Source organism: Neofelis nebulosa, chromosome X (assembly GCF_028018385.1).
Source record: "Neofelis nebulosa isolate mNeoNeb1 chromosome X, mNeoNeb1.pri, whole genome shotgun sequence".
NCBI lineage: Eukaryota > Metazoa > Chordata > Mammalia > Carnivora > Felidae > Neofelis > Neofelis nebulosa.
Genome location: NC_080800.1, coordinates 2512361 through 2538977, shown reverse-complemented (window position 1 = coordinate 2538977; position 26617 = coordinate 2512361). Strand labels below are relative to the sequence as shown.

At 43.4% G+C, this 26617-nt stretch overlaps 1 long non-coding RNA gene across 6 annotated transcripts in view; it reads left to right on the top strand.

Annotated features, from left to right (window-relative positions):
- Positions 1-26617, top strand: part of LOC131503089 (uncharacterized) — a 268387-nt gene that overhangs the window by 209605 nt on the left and 32165 nt on the right. For 5 of the 6 annotated variants that reach the window (XR_009257310.1, XR_009257307.1, XR_009257306.1 and 2 more), the window contains 3 exons: positions 1061-1190; positions 1928-2026; positions 3686-3816. This is a non-coding gene — a long non-coding RNA (uncharacterized LOC131503089). Of the gene's footprint in view, positions 1-1060; positions 1191-1927; positions 2027-3685; positions 3817-18964; positions 19062-19581; positions 20167-26617 lie in introns of those variants that run through there. The other variant, XR_009257309.1, reaches the window with a different exon arrangement.

Sequence of the window (26617 nt, the reverse complement as noted above, 5' to 3'; positions counted from 1 at the left end):
TTGACTATTATCCCCATGACTGGACTGAGCCACTTGTTGGACAATTTGTCCAACGATCTCTTCGAGGACAAACTCATCGGTCATCTCTTGGCATTCCTTGTTGTCCACATCAGTGCTGATTTACCAACTTTCTCCTCTAGTCTTTTTGGAAGCTGCTGGCCCACCTCATTTGCTTTCATTCATTCATTCATTCATTCATTCAATAAAGACAAACTTTATTAATAAAAGTTAATCCTTCTCTGCATCACCTCCACCCACCAGAACAAATGCACTTTCTCTTTCCAGCAAAGATATAGACGCGTCTCTAAGACGGATGCTTCACATTTGGCTTCCCACCTATTGGATGTGTTGTCTTTTCCACTGCATTTTTATCCTCTAGGGGCCAAAGCTGATAAATTTTGCTGTTTCTCACAGTCTGCAGCATATGGAAAACTCTCACTAAATATTTGTTAAATGGATAATAAAAGAGAGAATGGATTTTATCATTTCTCACTGTGTAAGCCTAACATCTCTACTTCGCTTAATAAAATTCACAAGAGAGTGGATTGTCAGTTTCACGGTTAGTTTTTATCTTCAAGATAATAACAGTAGCTGCATGATTCCAATTCCAGTCAACAGCCAGCTTTTTTTAAAATCATTTCTCATGTTATTTAAGTTTCTCTAATGAGTTTGAAAATTCTATTTCAGGTTGCAAATGAAAAATTTAATCACTGCTTTTTGGTTTGGAGTATCTCCATTGATGTCCCTAGTTTATTCTGTACAAATGTGGTCCTTTGATATTGTGATGCAGGGAGTGAGGACATTTTTTTTTACCGTGTCCTCTCTGCTTGGGGAGCTCAAAGTCCCTAAGTGACACATGTCCTGACTGTGTCTACCACCTACATGGAAACCTTTACTCCTTGCCTGTTGCCTGTGGAGTAAAACCCAAAACACTTTCACCTGCTGCTACGTGTCTGGGGAAAATTCTCATTTTGGTTATTTGTAACTGAGTCTGAACTTGGTTCGCACTTCGACTCACATTCACTTTCCTGATTCTATCATTTCCACTTGTGTATCACAGAGTCGAGAACCTAAGCGTTTCCGAGAACTGTGTTTATGGCCTTTTATTGACCAGGAATGGCCCCTTCATATCCGATGTCGTCAAATCCAAGATGCTTTTCAAGGTCAACTCACTCTGTCACTCTTACTGGGTAAAGTACTATTCCCACTGAAATCACTCGTTTTCTCTCATTGATTGCTATGGGCTCATAGCTGAAGACACCACACCCACAGCCTGTAGGATCTTCATGGTTTTTATACCACATGACATTTGTGCAGAGAGGGGCACGGCTGATTTTGTTTCATTTTGACTGCCTCAAATGATTCATTTGTATTTTTTTAAGTTTATTTATTTTGAGAGCAAGACAGCATGTGAGTGAGGAGAGCCAGACACAGAGAGGGAGAGAGAGAATCCCAAGCCGGCTCTGAGCTGTCAGCACAGAGCCCAACACGGGGCTCAAACTCACAAACCATGAGATCATGACCTGAGCCAAAATCAAGAGTGGGCCACTCGACCGACTAAGCCATCCAGGTGCCTGGTAATTTTGGTTTTAATTTCATTAAAACACAGTGTGTTTGTCTTCAAAAGTCTTCATCATTAATGCCATTGGATGGCTGTATTTTGGGGAGAGGAAATGTGAAATACTGAGTTAGGATCCAAGCACACAGTCAGGGCTCTGTCAGTCTGTAACTCATGGAGAATATGTTACCCCCAACAGTTAACGGTTGACCTTACACTGATTTCCTGCTAGGTCCTCACAGATACAAGGATGCCCCAACAACACGTGTCACTGGCAAAGCTGTTGATCTCTAGGGCATTTTTTTTAGTGCATTATATTTTTAATTCCTCTGCCACTCCATGATACTGGTTTGCATTTTTATTTCTCAGGTGAAGACTTGCAAATCAATCAGAGCATTAAGTGGATCTCCAGAAGTTTCACAGCAATTTAGAAATGAAACCAAGATTTAATACCAGCCTGCTTAAAAAGTATGTATTCGACAGGAAGTGAAGGTTTCATGTGATTTATTTATTTTTTGGTATCACGTTATCTAAATGGTTGCGATACATAATGAAAACACTGCCTTTACAACAGAAGTCAAACATTTCTATAAAATATATATTTTTTAATTTTAAAAAATGTCCTTCAAAATATCCATCATCATATGGGCACTCAGTTAAGCATCTGACTCTTGATTTCAAGCCCCACGTGGGGATCTGCACTGACAGTGTGGTCCCTGCTTGGAATAAGTACATTTATTGTGACTTATAAACCTGAGAAACCCACCCACAATTATAACTTTGCATGTAACAAAAAGAAATGTATTTATGTACGTATGCATTATACTTACTATACTTATTAGGGGCCCCTAAATATCACATTTTTAATTTAATTTTTTTTAACGTTTATTTATTTTTGAGACAGAGAGAGACAGAGCATGAACGGGGGAGGGTCAGAGAGAGGGAGACACAGAATCTGAAACAGGCTCCAGGCTCTGAGCTGTCAGCACAGAGCCCGACGCGGGGCTTGAACTCATGGACCGTGAGATCACGACCTGAGCCGAAGTCAGCTGCTCAACCGACTGAGCCACCCAGGCGCCCCTACATATAACATTTTTATAACCATATCACAGTTGCAAGTTGTGGAGGCTTTGATCATATTATAATTCAAGATGAATTATATCTATGTAATATATATATTTATGTGTATATATATTACAAATTATTAACATTACATATTACATATTACATAATACAAATATATTATGTGTATATTTATATATATTATATAAATTACTTATATAGTATATATACACGCCATAAAACCTTGGTTTGCGAGAATAATTCGCTCCAAAAACATGATTGTAATCCAAAGCACTTGTGTATCGAAGCGAATTTCAAGAACATTGGCTCAGTTGTAATCACGTGGCATTGGGCATCACGTACCACTCGTTAATGCGAGACATCTCTCGGTCATCAAGTTAAAATGTATTAGAAATGTTTGCTCGTCTTGTGGAACACTCGCAGAACAAGTCACTCACAATCCAAGGTTTTACTGTATATATAAATGATAAATACATATGAATATTTAGGTGCCGCTTATAATTTACTTTGTATCTGCTGACATTTAATATTCTTTAGTATGATCATAAGCAACACAGAGCAAGACAAGTTCACCCACCTTAAAAATACTACCAAATGGGGACGCCTGGTGGCTCAGCCGGTTAAGCGTCCGACTTTGGCTCAGGTCACGGTCTCACACTTTGTGAGTTTGAACGCCGTGTTGGACTCTGTGCTGACAGCTCAGAGCCTGCTTGGGATTCTCTCTCTCTCTCTCTCTCTCTTTCTCTCAAAAATAAACATTAAAAAAAAACTACCAAGTGTCTGTGTGAACTCTGACATCCATCCTCTCTGAGGACATCCCTGTGTCTGGCCATGTGCTGACAGCTCAGAGCCTGGAGCCCGTTTTGGATCCTGTGTCTCCCTCTCTCTCTCTGCCCTTCTCTCGTTCATGCTCTCTCTCTCTCTCTCTCTCTCTCTCAAAAATAATTAAATATTAAAATAAACAAATAAAATAAACACTTGTCACCTACCGAGAGCATTTGCTACAGGACCACACTGTATCACTATCCCCCCATTGTCATCCAGGGTGCCATGTCGATGATGCACGCCGTGCAACACAGATGGGAAAAATCCTCATGCAAGTTAACAACATGGTCACGTTTTCCTGTAGTTCTGCCGAAACACAATTTGTGAGAGCTCCCTCCGTTACCGCCAAGGTAAATGACACCTGCTACAAAAGCATAGCTCCCATGTCCGCAAAGTCTCTGGTAGCCTTGAACGTCTGATTCTCCTGGAAACATCCCGTACAGACTAGAGTATAGGCGGGTGGCCTGCGTCTTTTCCTTGGGTTTTTGTTGTCATTGGGAGCATGCTACAATGAGCTGGTGTTCCCGGAGCTGTATCTGTAGGAATTCTTGGAGGGTTGCATTTGAAATATGTGCTGCTCAACAAAAATACTGTTTCTACCAAACTCCCGGAGAACCAACCAATTTAGGATTATTTCTTTTTATTTCTTTTTTATTTTTTTAAATGTTTATTTGTTTTTGAGAGAGAGAGAGAGAAAGACAATACAAGCTGGGGAGGAGCAGAGAGAGAGACACACACACAATCCGAAGCAGGCTCCAGACTGAGCTACAAACACAGAGTCCCACACAGGGCTCAAACTCACAAGCCGCGAGATGGTGACCTAAGGTGAAATCAAGAGTTAGACACTCAACCTCCTGATCTGTAAAGACCATCATCCACTTTTTTTTTTTTTTTTTTACTAATGACAACCTTCGTCTCTCAGGAGTGGCTGGAAACGCTCCTTTCTGGGTTTCATATTTGGGGAACACTTCTTCGTGTCCTCTTCAAGGCACTCGGGGGTGATTTTTTCCTTCTCTGTCAAAGTTTACAATAATAACTTACAGTGTGGAACATGGCGTTTTGTGACCATTTTTCCTGCATCTCTTTAAAAACTTCCAGACTTTTTTTTTTTTTTTAATTTTTTTCAACGTTTTTTATTTATTTTTGGGACAGAGAGAGACAGAGCATGAACGGGGGAGGGGCAGAGAGAGAGGGAGACACAGAATCGGAAACAGGCTCCAGGCTCCGAGCCATCAGCCCAGAGCCTGACACGGGGCTCGAACTCACGGACCGCGAGATTGTGACCTGGCTGAAGTCGGACGCTTAACCGACTGCGCCACCCAGGCGCCCCTAAAAACTTCCAGACTTTTGAGGGCAGGAGGTTGGGAACCCCGACCCAAGCCAGAGGAGGTACATGCCCATCACACTCAAGATGAACACACAATCCAAAGAGAAAGCTCATAGGCCAATGGTCCATGTTGCTGCAATTTATATTTTCGCTCTAATACATACCCAGTTTTAATATAGGATCCATCTTGATTAACAGACTCAATGTGTATTCTCAAATGTATAATAAAATAGAAAGAAAAGCCATAAACTGTGCCAAAAATTGATATGCCATCAAGCCCAGTGGCTCCGGGCATTAAAAAAAAAAAAACAACTAAATCATGAATATTTCTTATTCAATTCTCTTGGGCTGAGCAATGCATAACCAGCTTCTCTACAGATTAGATAAAAAAAACAAAAAACCATTGGATGGATATACTGAATTCAGCTAAAACATTATATTCTAATGCATGTGCCATTTGAGATATATCTTACTCTTTTTATATAGAGTGAGTCCCTGCCTTTTATTATTTTTTTAATAACATCAGATTACCGTGGCCACAAATCAACTCGTGAGACCATAAGCAAGTTACTGAACTATTACTATTTTTTAAATTTATTTTGAGTGTGGAGGAGATTTAAGAATATTCACAGGCTGGTTCAGAACTACATTCAAATAAGCCATCAGTGAAGGCTGGGCGTATAAGACAAGCTCTCAGTGCTTCGTCTGTACGCCTTCAACTTGTCAGAATACTTGAATATCCTTTCCTTTCATAATAAACTGTCCCAAAGGTCATGGAGCAGGATTAAAAAAAAAAAAACACATGATAAATGTTCTCATCTTTTGCATTGCAATGGAAAGTATTCACTGAGCTTCACGGAGACTGAAACTTTAGCCCATGGCTTTTATACTGAATTTCTGGTCTCCTGTTTTTGTTATTGACATTTGATAATAGCAAAGAGAATAGCATTGATACTATTTACCTTAAGATGTTCCATTAGCAGACACACCCACGGAATTAGCTTTGTAGAGCCCTGTCCCCACGCACTGTGAGGGCTCCCTGACTGTCACATCCTCTCTGGAGGGAATCAAGTGCTTTCCAAAGGACATGCGTTTTTCCAGTTAGGCGTTTAGGGGGTCGGTGTCCTTTTAGAAGCTCCCCCCAATCTCAGAATGTGGCGTGTTTATTTACAGTGACACTCTCACAGTTAAGTCGCACCCTCGTGTTTAGTGAATGGCGAACATTTTCACAGAGTGACCCAGTGTCTTTGGAGAAACAACCCCAAAGAGTCGGGAAATTTAAGTCGGGTGGTACAATAGCAGACACTGAGCATGTCAGGTTCATGGGGAATGTAGCAACAGCAAGGAAACAGCAGGTGCTGGGGATATGCTGGGTCAGAGTTTGCACAGACACGACCCTGTCGGTTCTGTTCTAACTTGATTAGAAAACCCTTAATCAAATACTGATAAGCAAGGTCCTTAAAGCAAAACGCTGGCTTCAATATACGGGGTAACCTCTCCTACAATAGCCAGTGGGAAGACCCTTTCTTGTTATGAAAAAAAGTATATTATTCTTTTTTGCTTTGCCTAAAATTTGCATGGGTGATAACGCTGTTTCTTGTGCCCACATCTCCGGGTACCTGTTCCTTTGCCATTTGCAAGATTTTCCCCGGGCTGTCAGAATACCTGGAAGGATTCTCTAGCAAGGATAGCAAAGAGGCTATGTCCAGAATGAGAAAAGCGACTCTATAAAGAGAGCACAACAGACACATTTAGAATATGGAGGTGTAGAGGGTATATACTGTTTTCAGAAATCAGTTTCTATTTCTGATGAATGACCTCCCTGTTCCCCAGATGGATGCGTATGTAGTTTAGGTTACCCGTTAGGGCTCAGATAATTCTCCTGACCTCTCTGATCTTTTTTTAAAAATGTTTATTTGTTTACCTTGAGGGGGGTGGAAAGGCAGAGAGAGGGAGAGAGAGAATCCCAAGCAGACTCCCTGCTGTCAGCGCAAAGCCTGACGCGGGGCTCAGTCCCACGACCGTGAGCCCAAGTCAAGAGTCAATGGGTCAACCCACTGAGCCACCCCGGTGCCCGCTCGGTCTGTCCTCTCTGATCTTGATTCTTAACGTAATCCATTCTGAAAGAGAATGGGAACTGGCATCAGTTTTCCTTTTGTGTTTCATTCCCGAGTTCTCCCGGTAGACATAATTATGAGGGGCAGGCATATGAGGACATAGTTTTTTAATCCTAGGAATTGGCTAAGATAAGTGGGCCCCTCAGGCCATTCAAAAGACTAAGGCAAATCAAACAGAAGTAGATTGTTTGTGGGGAAATACAACGATGCCTTTGGGTCAGGCTCTACGCAGTATTCTCTCTTGAATGGAAGCCTCCGAACGTGGAAACAAGCCTTCCTGATGTTTCCATTTTCCATGAGCCACCACTCAACCTTATTAATATTCCCTTATAATCTCTGTGGAGCTGGTCTTTTGAAGTAATTTATATTATTAATTATTCCCTCCGGATACTTTCTGAGACCAAGAAAGGTGTCAGTATATTGTCGACAACAACCACCTACTTTCTATATGTGTTACTCTTCTGTGGCTACTATAAGAGAAACCGTGGACCCGGGGGCTTATGAACAAGGGACACTTACTTCTCACAGTTCTGGAGGCTGGATGTCCACGATGAAGGCACCTGTAGATGGAGTTTCTGCTGAGGGCCTTCCTTCTGGGTTCATGGACGGCATCATCTCACTGCATCGTCATAGGATGGAAAGGGCCGGGGGCTTTCAGGAGTCTCTTCTAAAAGGACACCTAATCCCACCATGGGGACTCCACCCTAAAGTGGAAGGAATCCCGCCCCACTGCCTAACACCATCGCCTTGGGGGTTAGGATGCCAACATATGAATTTTGGGGAGGGGGACACAGGCATTCAAATACAGATATTTACCAACATATATTTACCATGTACCCACCACTTGGGTAGGTAGACACTGTTACACAAGGTCTCTGTGCTCACTGACTTTATATTTGAGGTTGATTCTCGGTAAACAATAAGGAAGACACACAGATGTTGGAAATCACCATACACAGCATGACTTTAATAAGCAGGATGAGGGGTCCGTAAGTGGAAGGAGAAGGTATATGCAGGGGTCACTGGTGATCATGGGTCTGTCCATGTGAGCCCACACTCACCTCACTAGCCGTACAACAGGTGTAGACACCAAGCAGGTTCAAGGCTAAATTTGCATCCATTGTACCATGGGAGCATTTGAGCTGAGAATGCAGATCCCTCCAGGCCCCTTAAGAGAAACACCGTTAATCATCTGAACTAGTCAGTTCTCTTTTCACAGGTGCCTCCAAGTAAATGACTATTTATTCCCTCAGCTGATGGATATCAATGAATCCAGAGACACCACCCCCATATGGCCCCAGTGTCAAACATATTCCATCGTGACTTGCAGAGAAAAATCATATGCAGGGACAAAGTCGCAAGGGAGATCCAAAGAAGCCCATCTTTCTAGAGCCTTCAAGAGGCCAAGGTGTTCCCATGTTTCCATGGCTGCAGGGACACAGGAGTAGTTGTGAGTTCAGCTAGTCACACCAGGAATGACATGGGAGCATCGCTCCTTCTGGCTTATGGACCTACCTCCTGCCCACCGAGAATTTCCTTCAGACCAGACAACTTTCTCGTCAGCCAACAAATCCACCATACTCTCCGGGAAGGGTGAAGAAATGATACTCCCAAGATTTATTATAGAGCATTACTTATATAATTTGTTGGACAAAAAAAAAAAAAAAGAAAAGAAAAAGAAAAAGGAACAATGATAGAGACAGTCTCCCTGGATTTCCTTTCTTTCTTTCTTTCTTTCTTTCTTTCTTTCTTTCTTTCTTTCTTTCTTTTTTTTTCTTTTTTTTACTTTTATGATTTTTACTTTAAAAGTCATTTCGAAGACATCCCCTTAGGTAAAATAGGGTATTCTTTATTTTATTACAAGCAAAAGAATCAACTTGAATTCACTTCCCTAGAGATTTTCCAACTTCTATAAAGATGATAATGTGCACAATAAAATTTAACTGACTTCTAGAAAATCTACTATTAGGAATTTCATTTGAAATCATCTTGAACTTTTTAAAGGCTCTTTTTTTTGATGTAGTCGGATGCTCCTCCTTCTTCAGAAGGAAGAAGGCTTCAGACTATGACAGATTTTCCAGAAAGGCCTTTAATTTGGTGCCTCAGGCTTCTATCATGAAAATAAACATGTGATGTGAAACAGAGGAGCTTATTTTGATTTTGTTGACACTAAGTTACAAAATAACAAGGACTCGATTGTGGATTTTAACAAGGCCATTAACATGGTAAGAAAGCTTGCTGTTAAACCACAGGGACAATTCGGGTCAAAACTTACAGTTTTCCAAATATTTATTAAAGTTCTTCAGCAACTTCTTTCTGCAACTATGGCAACAAGAAAACAAAAGTCGATGAATGCCATTTTCCAGGATGTGCCCTGAAAATGTTTATAGTAAATGTGCTTCCACATAAATTACTCAATGAACTAGACATAAAATGTAATTCTGTTATGTTATTAAAAAGTATGTCAGAAGGACCAACATTGGGCACATAATTCAATCCAATGCCTAAAACCTATGCCCTTCATGTTTTTAAAATAAATATTTGATGCTTTTGTATTTTTCTTTTTAAAGAGTTTTTTGGTTTTTTTTAATGTTTATTTTTGAGAGACAGTGAGCAGGAACATGGTGGGGGGGGCGGGGGCGGGGACAAGGATCCAAAGTGAGCTCTGCTCTGACAGCAGAGAGCCCTGTGCGAGATTCGAACTCACGTACTGTGCGATGATGACCTGAACCGAAGTTGGATACTCAGCCAACTGAGCCACCCAGGTGCCCCTAAAAGACTTTATTTTTTAGAACAGGTTTAGTTTCATGGCACAGTTGAGAAGAAGAGACAAAGAAGTCCCATACACCCGCTGTCCCCCACAAATGCACAGCCTCCCCCGTTATCCACGTCAATCAAAGTAGGACATTTATTACAACTAATGAGCTCACAGTGCCATGTTCTCATCCTGTAAAGTCCATAGTACACATTTGGGTGCATTCTTGGTGTTGGACCTTCTGACTTTGACCAGGTGTCCACCGTAGCTTATCATACAGAATAGTTTCACTGCCCTAAAAAATCCCCCGTGCTCCGAATATTCATCCCTCCGTCTGCCCCAACCCCACAGTGCATATACTGGTTCTGTTTCTCCAGGGAACCCTAACACAATGGTTCATTCTTTTCTCCTAATTATGAAGGAAACACTGTTAGATAAATCTGTAAATTCAGTTTGACCAAGATCAGATGGGTAAAAGAAGAAAGGAAAAAGGAAGAGAAAGGTTTTCTGCCTCCTGGGATCAAGAACAGGAACAAATGTGGCTGACCAGCCATACAAATTTCCAGCACCCATCACCCCACAGGCAAAATTATCTCACTGGTATGGTGGACCCTGGAGGAGCTGACAGCTGAAGAAGTTCTTGCTGAGAAGTGAGCTGCATGGCACCACATGGCGTCATCTACCTGTGGGTCGACCAGTTGTACAAAAGAGTTCCACAGAGTATATTGGTCTCCCCCAAAAAGCCAAGAAGAGACCAGGTGTAAGGTGTTAGGGGGGGTCATCTGTGTCTCCCTGAGTCAGTGGTTAGGTTGAGCTCACATCATGTAATCGAGTCACCAAACCCATGGCCTTGAGATGCATTCTGGACTCTGGAGCCTGGGAAGCTGCAGCCTCTCCTGAAGAGAAATACCCCTGCAGCAAGGCAAGCCAAATCCACCCTTTTGTAATGAAAAATCAGTGACCCTTCTAGGGGCCACAAAAGAAGACATCAGTCAGATAAGATCAGACCCCTCTTTTCAGGGGACAAACTCAGTGGGCAGAATAATGGCAGATGGGTTTCATCAAGCTCAGTTGTATGACTTAGGAAGAGTGAAAAACGGAAGTACCCCTCTAACGGGTTGTAACTCGTTGGATGCTGCTGCATAAACACCATCTGAGTCCCTTCTATCCTCCCTTGTCTCCTTCATTTCTTCCTTTTTCTCTACATGTATGCGACGTGCAGTAGACACATTCTTCTTGTAAAGCTTTCAGTTGAAAATGGAACTCAAAGGACAAGCAAAAAAGATATCTGCCCTTGAGGACTTCATACTCTGTTGCAGAACCCTGACTGGCAAAGTAGAATCACGATGGGGCTCCACGATGGCTGGTCTTCCCAGGAATGGACACGAGAAAGGAGGAACTTCTTCAACAAGATGCGCAGTGCTCTTAAGGACAAGCTACTACAATGACGTGGCTGGTAGTGGTAGTACCTCACATGAAGTGACCCAAATCGGACTATGAATATTAAATACGTTTCAAAATTAGAGCAGGCGTTGAAAGATATTCCTTTCGTGGCCCAGTTGGATTTGCTTAACTCACTTGATATGTGGCACCATGTGGCAACCCGCAACAGCAAGGTCTCAAATAGAATTTCTAAATGTTAGATCAAAGGAGAGTGAATGGAGAAACAAAAAAGGATCCCGCAACTTGATTTGTAAGACATCTGCCGAATGTTGGGAGGCTCAAGTCTGGCCGCAGGTGGCTATGCACCAAGAATGAGATGGGAGATCTCAGGGATCCTGTTTCCACAAGACGTCCAGTGCCTCAGTCTCCCCACTGCCCGTTGGATGGTGCACACTGCATATCCACGGCAAGGTGCACAATGCATTGCGGGAAGGATCAAGCAGTAGAGCGCAAGTTATTCTTTTTATGGGATACATAATCTTAACCAACAAGACCAGATAGCAGGCAGGCACTCATGAGAGATACCAGAATGCATTTGTAAAGAAGCACAACTAACATCAAATTACTACACACGCACTGGGTGTAGCCATATACAAAGGAGCTGATGTTGGTTTCGAACCCCCTTTGGAGATTCATGCGTGACATTTACAAAATTGCATGAAAAATGCCAACCTTTATTCTAGAATTGGAATGACTATATTTCAGTGGGCACGTGTCCCTAAAATGTAAGCGCTCTTCAAATGTGCAGACAAAACTCCCTTACTACGTTGGTGGATGGTTTATATGGCAGGATGCTTTACCGAGGTCCTCATCTTTGTGGTTTTCTCAATCCTCCCCTCTTCCTACGCAAGGTTTGAATGGTGGTGCTTTCCAGGAACCAGACCCTAGTTGTCCTCAGGCTCATTTAGGGGACTTTTTGTTTTTGTTTTGTTTTTTGGTAACAAAGCTCCCTCAGAAATTTTAAAGAGAGATTTGCCTTTCTTACCTAGAAGTTTCTTGAACCCATAAATGCCAAACAGAGCAGTTCCTTAGAAAGTTAAACATGGACTCTCCATATGACTTAGCTTGACTCCGTATGACATCCCCCGCCTTCATACGTACCCAAACCAGTTGAAAGCCAGGACTCAACACACGTTTGTACACCAATGTCCACTGCAGCATTAGTCACAGTGCCGCACAGGTAGAAGCACTGTAAAAATTCAGCAGATGAAGAGAGAAGTATATGCAGTAGAATGGGGCACAAACATACAATTGGGTTTTAAAAAGGCAGGAAGTGCCGCCATGCTACAACATGGATAACTTCGAGGTCATTATGCGGGGTGAAATAGATTTGTCACAAAAAGACAAGTTCTGTATGACTGCACTCATATAGAACGTACAGGGTCACATTCATAGGGACGGAAAGTAGAGGATGGCTCTCAGCATCTGGGAGAGGGGACTGAGGACTTAGCATTTAATAAGGTGAGAGCTTCAGTTTGGGGAGATGGAAAAGTTCTGCAGACAGACGGTGGGCATGGTTGCCCAACAATGGAGTGTATTTAATGCCGGGAAACTGTACACTTAAAAATGGTTAAAAGGACACATTTTAGGGGCACCTGGTTGGCTCAGTTGGTTAAGCATCCAACTTCGGCTCAGGTCATGATCTCGCGATTCATGAGTTCGAGCCCTGCATTGGGCTCTGTGCTGACAGCTCAGGGCCTGGAGCCTACTTCAGATTCTGTGTCTCCCTCTTTCTCTGCCCCTCCCCTGCTCACACTCTGTCTCTGTCTTTCAAAAATAAATAAATGCTAAAATGGTACATTTTATATACATACCCCCGAAACACATATAATGGAGGCCAACAGAGAGAGAGAGAGAGAGAGAGAGTCCCAAGAACAGTTGTATTGAAGGCAGGATCCCCATGGAATGGGAATGTAAGAAGGGGTGCTGTGTCTCTGGAACCCAGTGGTTCCCAATGCTAGTGTCCCTGAGGCAAGAGTGAATCCACAGATGGACGTGGCTGGAGGCCTGGCCCAAACGTGCTGAATCCTGACACAATCTGACTGACCTTCCTGACTTCCACGTGAACCATTGGTGCAGATCTGGGAAGCAGCCTGGGTTCCAGCATCAATCACAAGAAAGTTGCAAGGGTGCAGAGTGATGCAGGGGGACTCTACCACTGTGTTGGGGCCCCACGTGGCCTCCTAGCTGCTCACAGATGCCCACTGTCCCTGGTGCCTCAATGCCCACCCTCCAGTGACTAATCAGTTTATTACTGCTTCACATGGAGGAAGTCAGGATGATATATGCTTCATTTCCAAGGTTAAATTGCATTAAAGTCATGTAGGGATTCAGACTGGACACACGGCATTTAGTGGGAAATCTCTGTGCCCTCCTCCCCAGGTCCTGACAATTTCTTGTCTCCATGCATTGGTCTCTGACTTCATAACCTCCACCATCACGAACAGAGAGCTATTTTCCTCTCTCCATAGTTCCCAGAAGCTAAAATGGAAATATGTGAACATCCATGAAGCCAGGAATTTCAATTACTGCATGTGGAGGGGCAGAGAGAGAGAGGGAGAGAATCCCAACCAAGCTCCGTGCTGTCAGCACAGAGCCCAATGCGAAGCTGGAACTCAACAAACCGAGATCATGACCTGAGGCGAAACCAAGACTTGGATGCTTAACCGACTGAGCCACCGAGGTGGCCCTTGAATGTATTTTTCCACCAAGGCCCCCAGGTGTACTTTTTTGTGTTTAAAATGTAAGAGGCGACATCCTTCAAATTTGCATGTTTATTCTCAGAATAGCACAGACAGTGTAGTTCGGTCTATGCTCTCAAGAACTATTCCTGGCTGCATAAATGAAAGAAATGTCAACCTTATACGTACTAGTTCCTATCATACAAAACCATCTATACCCCTCTGAGAATTTGTGCTGCCTTAATATTCGGATGCACCGTGAATATAGGCTGATGGTCCTCAGGACTATGTAAGCTAGCATTGTTTAAAAAGGAGAAGCTATGAAGATAATCTCTCCAAGACATCTTTAAGAAAGCCATTCGTACAAACAGATCATAAGAATGCAGTGGACTAAATGATGGCACAGGAAGAACTTGGGATGAAGGCTTTGGTACAAGATGGAAAAGCTAATTGTGAAGTGTTCCTGCTTTTATTTTTTTTTTTTTTCAACGTTTTTTTTTTATTTATTTATTTTTGGGACAGAGAGAGACAGAGCATGAACGGGGGAGGGGCAGAGAGAGAGGGAGACACAGCATCGGAAACAGGCTCCAGGCTCCGAGCCATCAGCCCAGAGCCTGACGCGGGGCTCGAACTCACGGACTGCGAGATCGTGACCTGGCTGAAGTCGGACGCTTAACCGACTGCGCCATCCAGGCGCCCCTAAGTGTTCCTGCTTTTAAAAAAGGTGGTTATGGGGTAATGATTTTGCATTCAACATGAAGATTTTCTTCATTTCATTTCAATTATTTTTCTCTTTCGCCAAAGCCAGTCCGTGGGCTAGCGAAGAAAAGCGAAATGCCACGTAGCATGTACACACAATGAAAAATGAGGCAATAAACCTTAGAGAAAATACATTTCAAAGAGGTAATTCATAATCCCAATTAACAAACATACGGGAACAAGGCTGCGTCTGCGTCTAATTTTAGTAGGAGAGGCAGGAAAATTTTCAAAGTGAACACAGTATCATTGTCTGAAGCATTCTCCACAAAGAAACTATAAATTCAGCGCGAAGCAGTCTTGTTGATAAAATAGGAGTCATTTTCACGTCATAATATAATTTATGGAACATTTTCGCACACGTAAGTTTCTTGGATCAAAAGTCTTTCTGAAGGAAGGAGGCCATGGGCATTATCTCTATTCTGCAGAAAACTAACAGAGGCTCATAAATACTGAAACTTGTCAAATTCACACACACACACACACACACACACACACACACACGTCATTTTAGGCTGTCTACGTACACGGTTGCTCTTCCGCGGCCTTTAAATGCAATAGTCTGCATCTAGGCATGGATTTGAGTTCATCACGGGTAGTTTTTCTCTTCATATTTTTCCTACTATTGTCTTTTTTAAGATGCCATTTCTTCGTTGTATTGAAGTATAATTAACCTACAATTTTATATTCCAGATGTACAACATATCGATTCAACAATTCCATACATTACCCAGGGCTCCTCTCACTAAGTATAGAGTATTCCTCAGTCACCCAACAACGTATTACAGTATTATTGACTCTATTGCCCATGCTGTGCTTTTCATGTCCATGGTTATTTATTTTCTAGCTCTTGATCTCTTTTCCGTATTTCACCCATCCAACTACCCACCTCTGTCTGGCAACCAGCAATTTCTTCTCTGTATTTGGGAGTCTGTTTTGTGTGTGCATCTGTTTTGTTTCTGAGATTCCACATGTGAGTGAAATCACATGGTATTTGTCTTTCTCTGACTGTCTTATTTCAGTTAACAGAATAGTCTACAGCTCCATCCATGTTGTTGCAAATGGCAAGAGTTCATTCTTGTGTATGGCTGAGTAATATTCCATTGTGTATATGTACCACATGTTCCACTAAGATGCATTCATCTTAGTGATGACACTTGGGCTGCTTCCCTAATTTGACCGTGGTAAATAATGCTGCAATAAACACAGGGGTGCCTATATCTTTTTGAATTCGTATTTTTGTTTTCTTGGGGCAAATAAACCCTAGAATTAACAGGATCATATGGTATTTCTAGTTTTAACTTTTTGAGGAACCTCCATACCGTTTTCCACGGTGGCTGTACCAATGTACGCAGAAGACACGTGACATGGCACTTTTATAGCAACATGGCACTGATGTCATCGTAAGACTTGATTACACATGAGGGTTATTTTATTTCCCACTTACTCACCTCCAAAGTGAGTTGAGCTAACAGTACAGTTAGCACTAAAGAGTGGCTTGGGGTCTGAAGGCAAAAAGACAGGGTCTCCGCTTCTGTTTCTACAAAGGCAGTCCATCTAGTTCAAACATTAACCCAAAACACATGAGGTGCAATTGGAAGAAAATCATTCAGCAGAATGACCCCTGCATGGCACGGTGTATCGCTCAGGACGTCGTAAACATAAATGTGAATGTGCCCACCATCCCCTTGAGATCTTCCTAAATGCAGATCCTGCTTCAATGCCTGAGAGTCTGGCATGAAGTTCACCCCCAGGAAATTGTCGTGTTGCTCATTCAAGAACCATTCTCTGAGGCACAAAAACCTAGATTTTGGGGTTTTTAAGGGTTTTATGGTCACAGCCAGGCACGCCTGTGGGTTTCCACCTATCAAGATGCAGCCATTTGAACACGTTGGCATCTTACCCAGGGTACGCACTTGACAAGAATCCTATCAGGTTTTTATCAGCTTTTTTGAGATGTAATTCGTATACCATAGAATGTGCTGTTGAAAATGTACAAGCCAGGGGCACCTGGGTGGCTTAGTCGGTTAAGCGTCAGGTCATGATCTCATGGTTTGTGGGTTCGTGCCCCACATCAGGCATTGTGCTGACAACTCGGAACCTGGAGCCTGCTTCAGATTCTGTGTCTCCCCCTCTCTCTGCCCCTCCCCTGCTCATGCTCACTCTCTCTCTCTCTCTCTCAAAAAATAAACATTAAAAAAATAAAAAGAAAATGTACAAGCCAGTGTGTGTGTGTGTGTGTGTGTGTGTGTGTGTGTGTGTTTTAGTATATTGAGTTGTCCAAGCATCTCCACTGCCTATCCCAGATCATTTTCATCACCACAAAGGGCACTTTTTCACACATGGCTAGTCCTTCCTGATTTCCACGTCTCCAGTTGGGAACCACCCATATACATTCTGTCTCAACGGATGTGCATATTCAAGGCAGGTCATATAAATGGACTCCTACATTGCGTCTTTGATGACTGGCTCCTTTCACTTGGCAGAATGTTTCCTTTGCCATGTTTTAAATATGCAGTATCGTGGATACTTCCAATCAGGATGCTAGAAAAATACCCCTGCTGTATTGACGATGTGTGTAATTCCCAGAGAATGTGTGCATCCTGGAAACAGATATTTCTTATGTTGACCTTCTGGACTAAAATCACACTCCCTCGAACCTAAGTGTTGATAGATGCTCACATACATCACAGTAGGCTTCTGTGGTTTCAAACGCAGATTCCAAGAATATCATGTTTTAGCATCTACCCAGCAACGAACCAACAGAGACCAAGACCAAAGTACATTTCAGGTTTTCTAACCAAATTCCAGATGTCTTTTTTTCTCTGCTTCTCATATTTTCTGACTTGTCTCTGTTTTCTGATTAAACACAGCAAAAGCATTTCTGTGTTTGTTTTCCCCCGAATTGCTTAATAATCCAGGAACAGCTAGGAATGTTATGAATCACTTTGGTGCATCAATTACTCTGTCCTGTCCTCCCAATGCTGCTTTAGACAGACATACTGACAAAATCTAGAAGAAGGTATCAGTTGAGTCGTGGATTCTCTCAGAGGAATACTGTCTGCTTTTTAATAACGTGCAGTTTTCTTTCAGCACTATGCCAATCCTCAAACTACGATTTTGCATGAAAATTACTTGATTTAAAGAAAAAAAAGAAGTGTTGAGTTCATTAACACTAAGTGCTGGGAATTCAGCTAAATAATTCTTTCTCTAACTAAGCTCGACAGCCCAGCACAAAACGCAAAACCAACAATTTTCCTTTAAAGATCAATACTTTATCAAGGTTTATTACAGTGAGGAAATATTCCTTCTTCGATGGCTTTTCATCCTCTTTCTATCAATAACACCATTCTGCACTTCTGGTAATAGCTTGCCATGGATCATTAGATAAATGCCTTTTTAATAAAGAGAATCCAGGTGTACTGGTAAAAGGCTATGATTGAGTATCTTTAATCTCTCGGCTTCATTAGGCAGGGACAGGCTATCACGCTCTTTTCTTATTCATTCGGCTCGAGCTGCCAACCTTTCCCTGTGGCTATTAATGATGACAGCTCATTCATTACTTTATGAGAAGAGAGAAACATTTCCATCTTCATTCCGAGTATTTCTCCATCCTCCAAGACTGGCAATTTAGAAACCCGCTTCCGTACCCCCAGAACCCACTGCCTCCACTGCCTACCCTAGCAGCCACCGACAATATCGCCATCCAAATGCAGAGTTGAGAGTCACTGTTTCAGTTGGTTCTGAATATTCCCCCCCCCCAGTTGATGTAGGTGTCACACACACGCACACACACACACACACACACACACACGGAAATCAAGGCGTTGATTATGATTCGAAGGACATCAAATGACAATAGCACCACGCTTCTTTCCTTCTGACAAGGCATCTGGTAGGAATAATGCTCACTCTGCAAAGGAGAACCCATTGCCCAGACCAGCGGGCTCTTGACAGGACCTGAGAAATCACTCAGGTCTGGAATCACAGCTACAGGACAAGTAGAGGGAAGACTCTTCTATTTCCATTCATTTATTTTTTTAATGTTTTATTTTATTTTCTGAGAGAGAGAGCACAAGTGGGGTGGGGACAGAGAGAGAGGGAGACAGAGGATCCAAAGCAGGCTCCGGGCTGACAGCAGTGAGCCCAACGCGGGGCTTGAACTCACCAAGCACGAGATCATGACCTGAGCCAAAGTCGGACGCTCAACTGAGTCACTCAGGACCCCTCCATTCATTTCGAACAAGGAGTAAGACCCCTCCTCTCTTTTAACCACATGGAGGAAGATGGGCGGTTTGGGGAAGATTATTTTTACTATGCTGGGAAGACTGTCGTTACTCTACTTGTGGTCTACCACTCAGATTTATAGATTTAGAACAGGAAAGGCCAAGGATAATTCTAAGCTTGGGATTTTTCCAGGCAGCCAGGTAATGAAGGAGTCAGAAAGTGGACAGAAGCTGCCGGCAAGTTGTACCTGCCTGAGAATGGAATTGGCAACCATGAAGCCTTTCAACAGGTGAATGCAACAGGATATCATTCAGGGATACAAGGAAATAAGCTGTCAACCCGGGGAAAGACATGGAGAAAACTTAAATGCATGCTCATAAGTGAAAGAAGTCCATCTGAAAAGGCTCCCTATGCTATGAGTTCAGCTCTATGACGTTTTAGGAGAAGGCAAAACCATGGAGTCAGTAAAAAAAAAAAAATCAGTGGTTGCCGGAGACTTGGGGGTGGGGAATGAGCAGACAAAACGCGGGAAATTTTTAGGGCAGTGAAACTATTTTGTATGAGTCTGTAATGGCAGACACACGTCATTATGCATTTGTCCAAACCCAGAGTGCCCAAAACAAAGATAGAGCCAGTAATGCAAACCATAACCCTTTATTAATAATATTCGTACTTTTCATTGATTATCATAAATGTAGCACACTAGTGCCAGATGTTATTAATAGGGCAGATTGTGTAAGCAGGGAGAGGGGTTCGTGGGAACTCTGTACTTCCAATTTCTAAAAAAATAAACCCGTTACTTTTTAAAGGGTTTGGTTGTCCCAAGAACGGTGACGTTTGCAACCATTTTGCAATGGGTTGTGGCCTCGAGAAGGAGCTTAAAGAAAATCACTTTGCCCGAATTCCACGTGAAAATGGCATGATGATAGGTGATGCATTGGTTTTGTTCTCCTGAGATCTGGGCGACCGTCCAAAGAGCATCTACGATATAAGTTAAGCATAGATTTTATTAAGGGTGGAGAGAAAAGTGCATGCTCTTTGAAGTGAAGGAAATAAGAAACTGAGTTATGACATAGCGTTGCATTGTAGACAAAGACAGAACGGTGTTGTTAACGTTGGGTATGCTCAAGATGCAAGTACATGTCTACCTATGAGAGAGAAGGCACACGTCACGGTGAGTCCAGACCCGGGTTAGCATTTGTGATTGTTTAAAATAGACTGTAGGAGTTGCCTGGGTTTCTGAATATCTTTTGAATCACAGTGGGGTTCAGAAGTTAGTTCATTTCCCTCTGCAATCTCTACCTTCTAGAAAGTGATACAATCACTGTTGTGTGGCTAGAAATCACAGTGTCTTCTCTATCAATTAAGAGGCACGTATATATTATTCTATTTGCTGATCTCAGCTTTGTTGTGATTATGGAGAATTAGTATTCCCAAGAGTTGTTCGACACCGGGGGACTGACAGGATTTTGTCTGCATGGGCCAATGGGAGCCTCAGTGGGTGATATACTACCAAGGAAAACACAAAGGAACAGAATACATGTCGCTGTTGTGTGCAGAGAATATATATTTCTTTCCAGCAGTTTTCCTTGCCAAATACAAACACACATCATTTTAGAACATGGCTGTTAATATATACAAATCACATGTATCTTTAGATGTGGGCCAATCCAACCAGAGTAGAATCATGCAGAGCTCAGTGATGTCCTAGCTTCACCGACTGCTTTCTCGGCCATCTCGTTGGGATGGTCTGATTCTGGTACCCGGGGGCAGTGTGCGTGGGAGACGGGTTTGTGCGATGCCGTATATGAAAGAACTTTAAAGCACTAAAACCTGTAACTTATTGTAAATGTGTACTTATGTAAATTAGTATATACTATCATAATTATAGACACACATCACATAGATACTGTTATAACGTATATTCAATACATATAACATGATGTTATAATGATTATTTACTTCTTTATTTTTAAGTTTATTTATTTATTTTGAGGGAGACAGAGAGCAAGTGGGGGAGGGGCAGAGAGAGAAAAAGAGACAGAGAATACCAAGCAGGCTCCACACTAGCAACACAGAACCCAACGCGGGGGGTTCGAGCTCAGGAAGTGAGAGATCATGACCTGAGCTGAAATCAAGAGATAGACACTTAAGTGACTGACCCACCCAGGTGTGCCTATAACCATTATTTAATATAATCATATTACACATAATATATGTTTATCATTTATTATACATTACATTATCTAAACATAGCAAATAAATTAACATACTTCTATCCTATGTATTAGTTGTATGTACGTAAGAGATATATTACATATATAGTATATATTATACACATGTCTATGTACATTATATATAATACATACATACATACTATATATAAATATGTAATACATATATATTACATACATGTTATATATTATAGACACATTGTATATAAGTAAATCAATTTAAATATAAGGGTCTTCATAAAAACTCTTCAACTGCAGTTTCCTTGAAACCTTATTCTTTTTTTTTTAAGTTTTTAATTTATTTTGAGAGGCAGAGACAAGGTGAGGGAGGGGCAGAGAGAAAGAGAGAAAGAGAGACGGAGAGAGAGAGAATCCCAAGCAGGCTCCACACTGTCAGCCCAGAGTCCTACATGGGGCATTTTCCTGCCACATTGGAGAACCCATCTTTATGAAAAACGTATCTTTTCCTCTTTTGGCCTCTTCCTCCTCTTTCAGTGATCATAAACATTGGTTTCTGAGGGCAAATAGGGCTTCACAGATACCCATTTGTATCTCACAGAAATACCAACCTTTGGGCTGCCACGAGGCTGGGTTCCAGTTAGGGGGAGAGAAATCCAGCAGAGATATTTAATAGGATTGCGGGAGCAGGGGTGAGCTGTGGGGGTCATGACCAATGAGTCCTACACTCACCGTTGAGGTGGAAAGCAATGGGTAGAAGGGACTCCCTTTCCCATCTCACTGTGATAGGCAGATAAAAGCAAAATACGCCCAATGTTGCGTTACATGCGGCCAGTCACTGCGCATAATTGTGGCGGAGATTGGCTGCTTGGCCCTACAGTATCGCCTGGTCTCCTGTTCCTTGTCACCATCTAGAATTCCCATCACATCTCCACCTTTACGAGAATTAACCACGGGGTTAATTCTCGTCAGTGGGCTTTGGGCAAGACCAGTGGGTGCCATTGGCAAGCTACGTTCATCCTGTCTGATGGCAAAGCCCCAATGGCCAGGGTCACCTCTACCTGCCTTGCACAGGTAAAGCCCCCTTTTAGTCTTTGAAAGAGCACCTGTTTCTCCCCAGTGTGGGCAATAACCCCTGGTGTAGACTATGAGGTTAGCAAGAAATGGATTCTTGTTGGGGGAAGCTGTTGTGACTGTGGTCGTCTCTACCGCAGGCACCCTCTCGTGCCAACTAACAACAGGCAGACTGAGATCCATGACTCAACACTATGGGCGAACCACTTTCACAGGGAAAGTCAGTGTATTCATTGTTTTAAAAACACTGAAAGACCTCTAGCGTCTCAGCTGTTGAGTGCAACGCAGTGGAGACCCTCTGTCCAAAGCATAGGAGGACCATTATTTTAAGAGTCTTTACACTGCCAAGCCATCATTCGTTTTAGGGTGGAGAAAGCCATGCTTTCCACCATACCATGACTGGGCTCTTGGCCCGTCCACAGGAACATCAAACCCCTCTGCCAGTTGCTTTATGTTGAAGTTTTAAAACCTCTTCCTTTTTCTCTGCATTCGGCATTTCCTCTTGCACGCCTCCCAGGCAAGAAAACCATCAGAAAGGTTAAATGAATACGAAGGTGACGGTTTCATACGATAGAATAATTTCGTTTAATGAAAAGAAACTCCATGTAGCTTGTTGCCTTGGGCTGCAGAGATGGGTACTCAGTAAAAGGTCAACTTGATATTTTTTATTGTTTAGATTACTTTTTCTTCCTGTCCCTGCAAACACTTGGTGCTTGGCTAAATCAAAATACAGATAAGCTCACGGCTCGACATTATTGTCCTCTGCATACAAAGTTCCACATTCCAGGTGGGTTTTTTTTTCTTTTTTTAATGTTTATTTGTTTATTTTGAGAGAGAGTGTGTAAACAGAGGAGGGGCAGAGAGAGAGAGAGAGAGAGAGAGAATCCCAAGCAGGCTCAGAGCTGTCTGCACAGAGCACCATACGGGGCCCAAACTCACGAACTGTGAGATCATGACCTGAGCCGAAGTCAAGAGTCGGTGGCTTAACTGACTGAGCCACCCAGGCACCCCAAGGGGATTTTTTCCCCGTAAAGAAAGCCTTACCCTTGTGAAATAATGCATCATTGCTGTGCTCGCATTAAGGAAACTTCTTGAAGAAACTTCTCTGTGTTGTATGGTAAACCTGCCTGTGGGTTGGTTCCCTCTTTTCAAACCTGGCAAAGTGCAAAGACGACCCAAGAGACACCTGCCTGATTGGGACTTTGCCAGTGTGAGAACATAGCTATACAACGTCCCTCCCAATGAAACACCTTCCTTGGAGGATACGTCTTTGTTCAGTACTTGGGGTTTAAAGGAAGCCAAAGGAAAGGCAGAAATCAGAAACAGACGCGAGCATCTGACCCAAGACGCGAGCCGACCCAAGAACATACAAGAGGAAGAATTCGTTGCTCGTTTTCCCACCTTCAGGCAACAATATCTGATGATTTTTGAACACGAGAAGCCAACATGGTATATGTATTGCTCAGGCTGGCGGGAATATCGATGGCGGGCCTGGTCATGTCCCACAATCAGTTAATGGTGCGGATCTCAAGTTTTCCTGCATCGCGGGTGGCTTCTCTGTTTCTGAGGTCTCAGAACCTGCATTTCACTCTACGGTACAGTTATCGGCACAGTGGCCTGATCCTTCATGGAATTATTGTGCTAAAACGAACCCGCCGTACATCCATTGATAAGAACTGTCCGGAACGGGCAGACCCGGACACAGAAAGCAGAGTCGTGGTCTCCAGGGGCTGCGGGAGGTGGGGAAATACAGAGCATCTGGTTAGCACGCACCGTGTTTCCTCTGGAGCCGGATAAAAACGTCCTGGGACCAGACCGTGGTGACATGGCACACTCTGGTGAGCACACTCAGTGTGCCGCTGAGTTGCACACTTTGACCCGTTAATTTTACGTGAATTGTGCTTCAATGAAACAAGCATGCACTTGTGTGTCATTAGCTCTGAGCAACCAGTGGGTACAGGCCAGACTCAACGCTCCTCAATGTACCATGAAGGGGCCCAACACCTCGTACCTGTGCAAGCTCTCCAAGAGCCAAGTTGGTCCCAGGGCACACCCGAAACATAGGGAGATTCATGATGGCGGCCAGGAAAAGGGGAGCTTCTCCCATGCACAGGAAGGGGGTCGGGGGGGAGGCTGGGGCTGTTCCTACCTGCATTGCAGGGAGACTGCTGTCTCAGGGCAGGAGTTACAGGCTCTGACATGCAAAAGACACAGCACGCTATGGGTCACAGTTTGGCAGAGCCACGTAACCACCTGTGGGACACCAAATTTCACAAAACGTTTCCCTGGGAAGCTCATATATTTGCTGAGCCTTGAAGGGCGGGTGAGAGTTCTCAGGGGAGACAAATGGGGGAAGGGGGACCTTTCCGTCTGGTGAACAGGAGACAGCAGCAAACTGCAGGTGCCAGATCCCCTGGTGCCAGTGAGCTCCCTCTGCCATTAAAACGGAGATGAGCCGGGCAGGGTGCTCATCACACACGGTGTGCATGTGCTTTGATAGACATGCTTGTTTGATAGAGCTCTTTGCTTTAGGGGCCCTGGGTGTCCAGTCCCTCCTTCTTTTACATGCATCGTGCTTGGTCAAGGTGCCTGTGCCGTTTCCACTGACATGTTGACCCTTAATTTTCCGTACGTGCCTATGGGATCCAAGGGTGCGTTTTGCATAATGTTGTTGACTGGGGAAAGCCCCCACTCTCACAGGCCTCTGCTGTTTTGGGGTTCAGTGCCAGGTTCATCTGCTTCATCGGGTCTGTCTCGGGAGAGATCACGGACGTGGCTGGGAGCCAGGCTCCAAAGCGATCGTAAGGCAGGGACGGGAGACCTCTGTTGCCTGTCAGTTCAGTTCCGGTATCTTCCCACTTTGGGAAATGTGCCTGGGAACTTTGCAGGGAACGTATTTTTTCGAATGTAAACTCAGAGACATTCTCCCAGGCCATCTGTTTAAAAGGACTGATGCATTTTATATTACCAAGCGGAATGCTTACCTAAGTGTCAAATGTGCTCGACAGTCAGAAGCCCTTGCTACTTTATCCTAACTGTGGTGACGATCTGGAAAGGAGTCTTGGTCACTGACCCAACAGCCAACGGTAGGTACCGTGTGATCTCAAACGAGACAGATGTTTGCGAACCCCACGATCACATGCCAATCGTGTACTCATCCTGGCAAACAGTCGAACGGGAAGGCACCCATTTCCAGCTTCTCATGAGTTAACTAAGTGCTATGTTCACACGTAGACCTTGGTGAAGGCGCTAATGAAAAATCATCATGTCTGTGATGACAAGAGCAATGAATCTGGTGAATTAGAAAGCTGCGTTGGACAGCCACTGGCAAAACAGTACATATTGGAAGGACCTGTTCCTGAATGTCTCACGTTTCACGTCATAAAGAACAGCCTTTCTATTCACAGCAGAGGTGGGACAGACTCTGTACGATATTGCATACGTCTTTACAAATGTGTGGAGTTTTGAAACATTCTCCAATTCCCACACCACTTTGCCATACAATATTTTTTATTAACTGTATGTGAAATGTCTAATAGATACCATACATTGTGCTAGTCACTGTGGATATGAAAACATTTTTTTTAACGTTTATTCATTTTTGAGACAGAGAGACAGAGCATGAATGGGGGAGGGTCAGAGAGAGACAGGGAGACACAGAATCTGAAACAGGCTCCAGGCTCTGAGCTCTCAGCACAGAGCCCGACGTGGGGCTTGAACTCACGAACCGTGAGATCATGACCTGAGCCGAAGTCGGACACTCAACCGACTGAGCCACCCAGGCGCCCCTGAAAACATTTTTTAATGCGTATTTATTTTTGCAAGACAGAGAGACAGAGCTTCAGTGGGGGAAGAGCAGAGAGAGAGGGAAAGGCAGAATCGGAAGCAGGCTCCAGGCCGTCAGCACAGAGCCCCATGTGGGGCTCGAACCCATGAACCGTGAGACCATGACCTGAGCCGAAGTCAGATGCTTAACTGACTGAGCCACCCAGGTGCCCCTGAAAACATTTTTTAATATAAAAGGACACCTGTGTTCAAGGCATTTCCTGGTCCTGTCTTTGCCTCCATGCTTTCAATCATTTCTCCTTCAAAATATTAGGATCCTCAGACTAACCCTACACTCTAGGTCAACTAGCTTGGATTTAAATAAAATCTTGGAAGGGAAAAAAATTCAGAACACGAGGAGACAGGTTCCAAGTCCAACATCCTGGACAAGGCAGAACTATGGAGATGGTAAACAGATTGATTGGGGGTCTCCAGGGACGGGGGGACAGCAGATGGACAGACAGAACAGATGCGTATCATACATCTGTCAAACCCACAGAAGGCACAGCAAGCGTGAATCCTGATGTAAACTAGGACTTGGGGTATTCTAAGCTGTCGGTGTAGGTTCATCCCTGTTTAAAAAAAGCACCGCGTGGTGAGAAAAGTTGGTAACGGGGGACGCCGTGGGCATGTGGGGCAGAAGGAGGAACATAGCAGCTCTCCGTACCTCCCTTGCAATTTTTGCAGTGAACCCAATCCTGCTTTTTTTTCCTTAAGATTTTACTTTTTGATTTTATTTATTTTTTATTTTGAG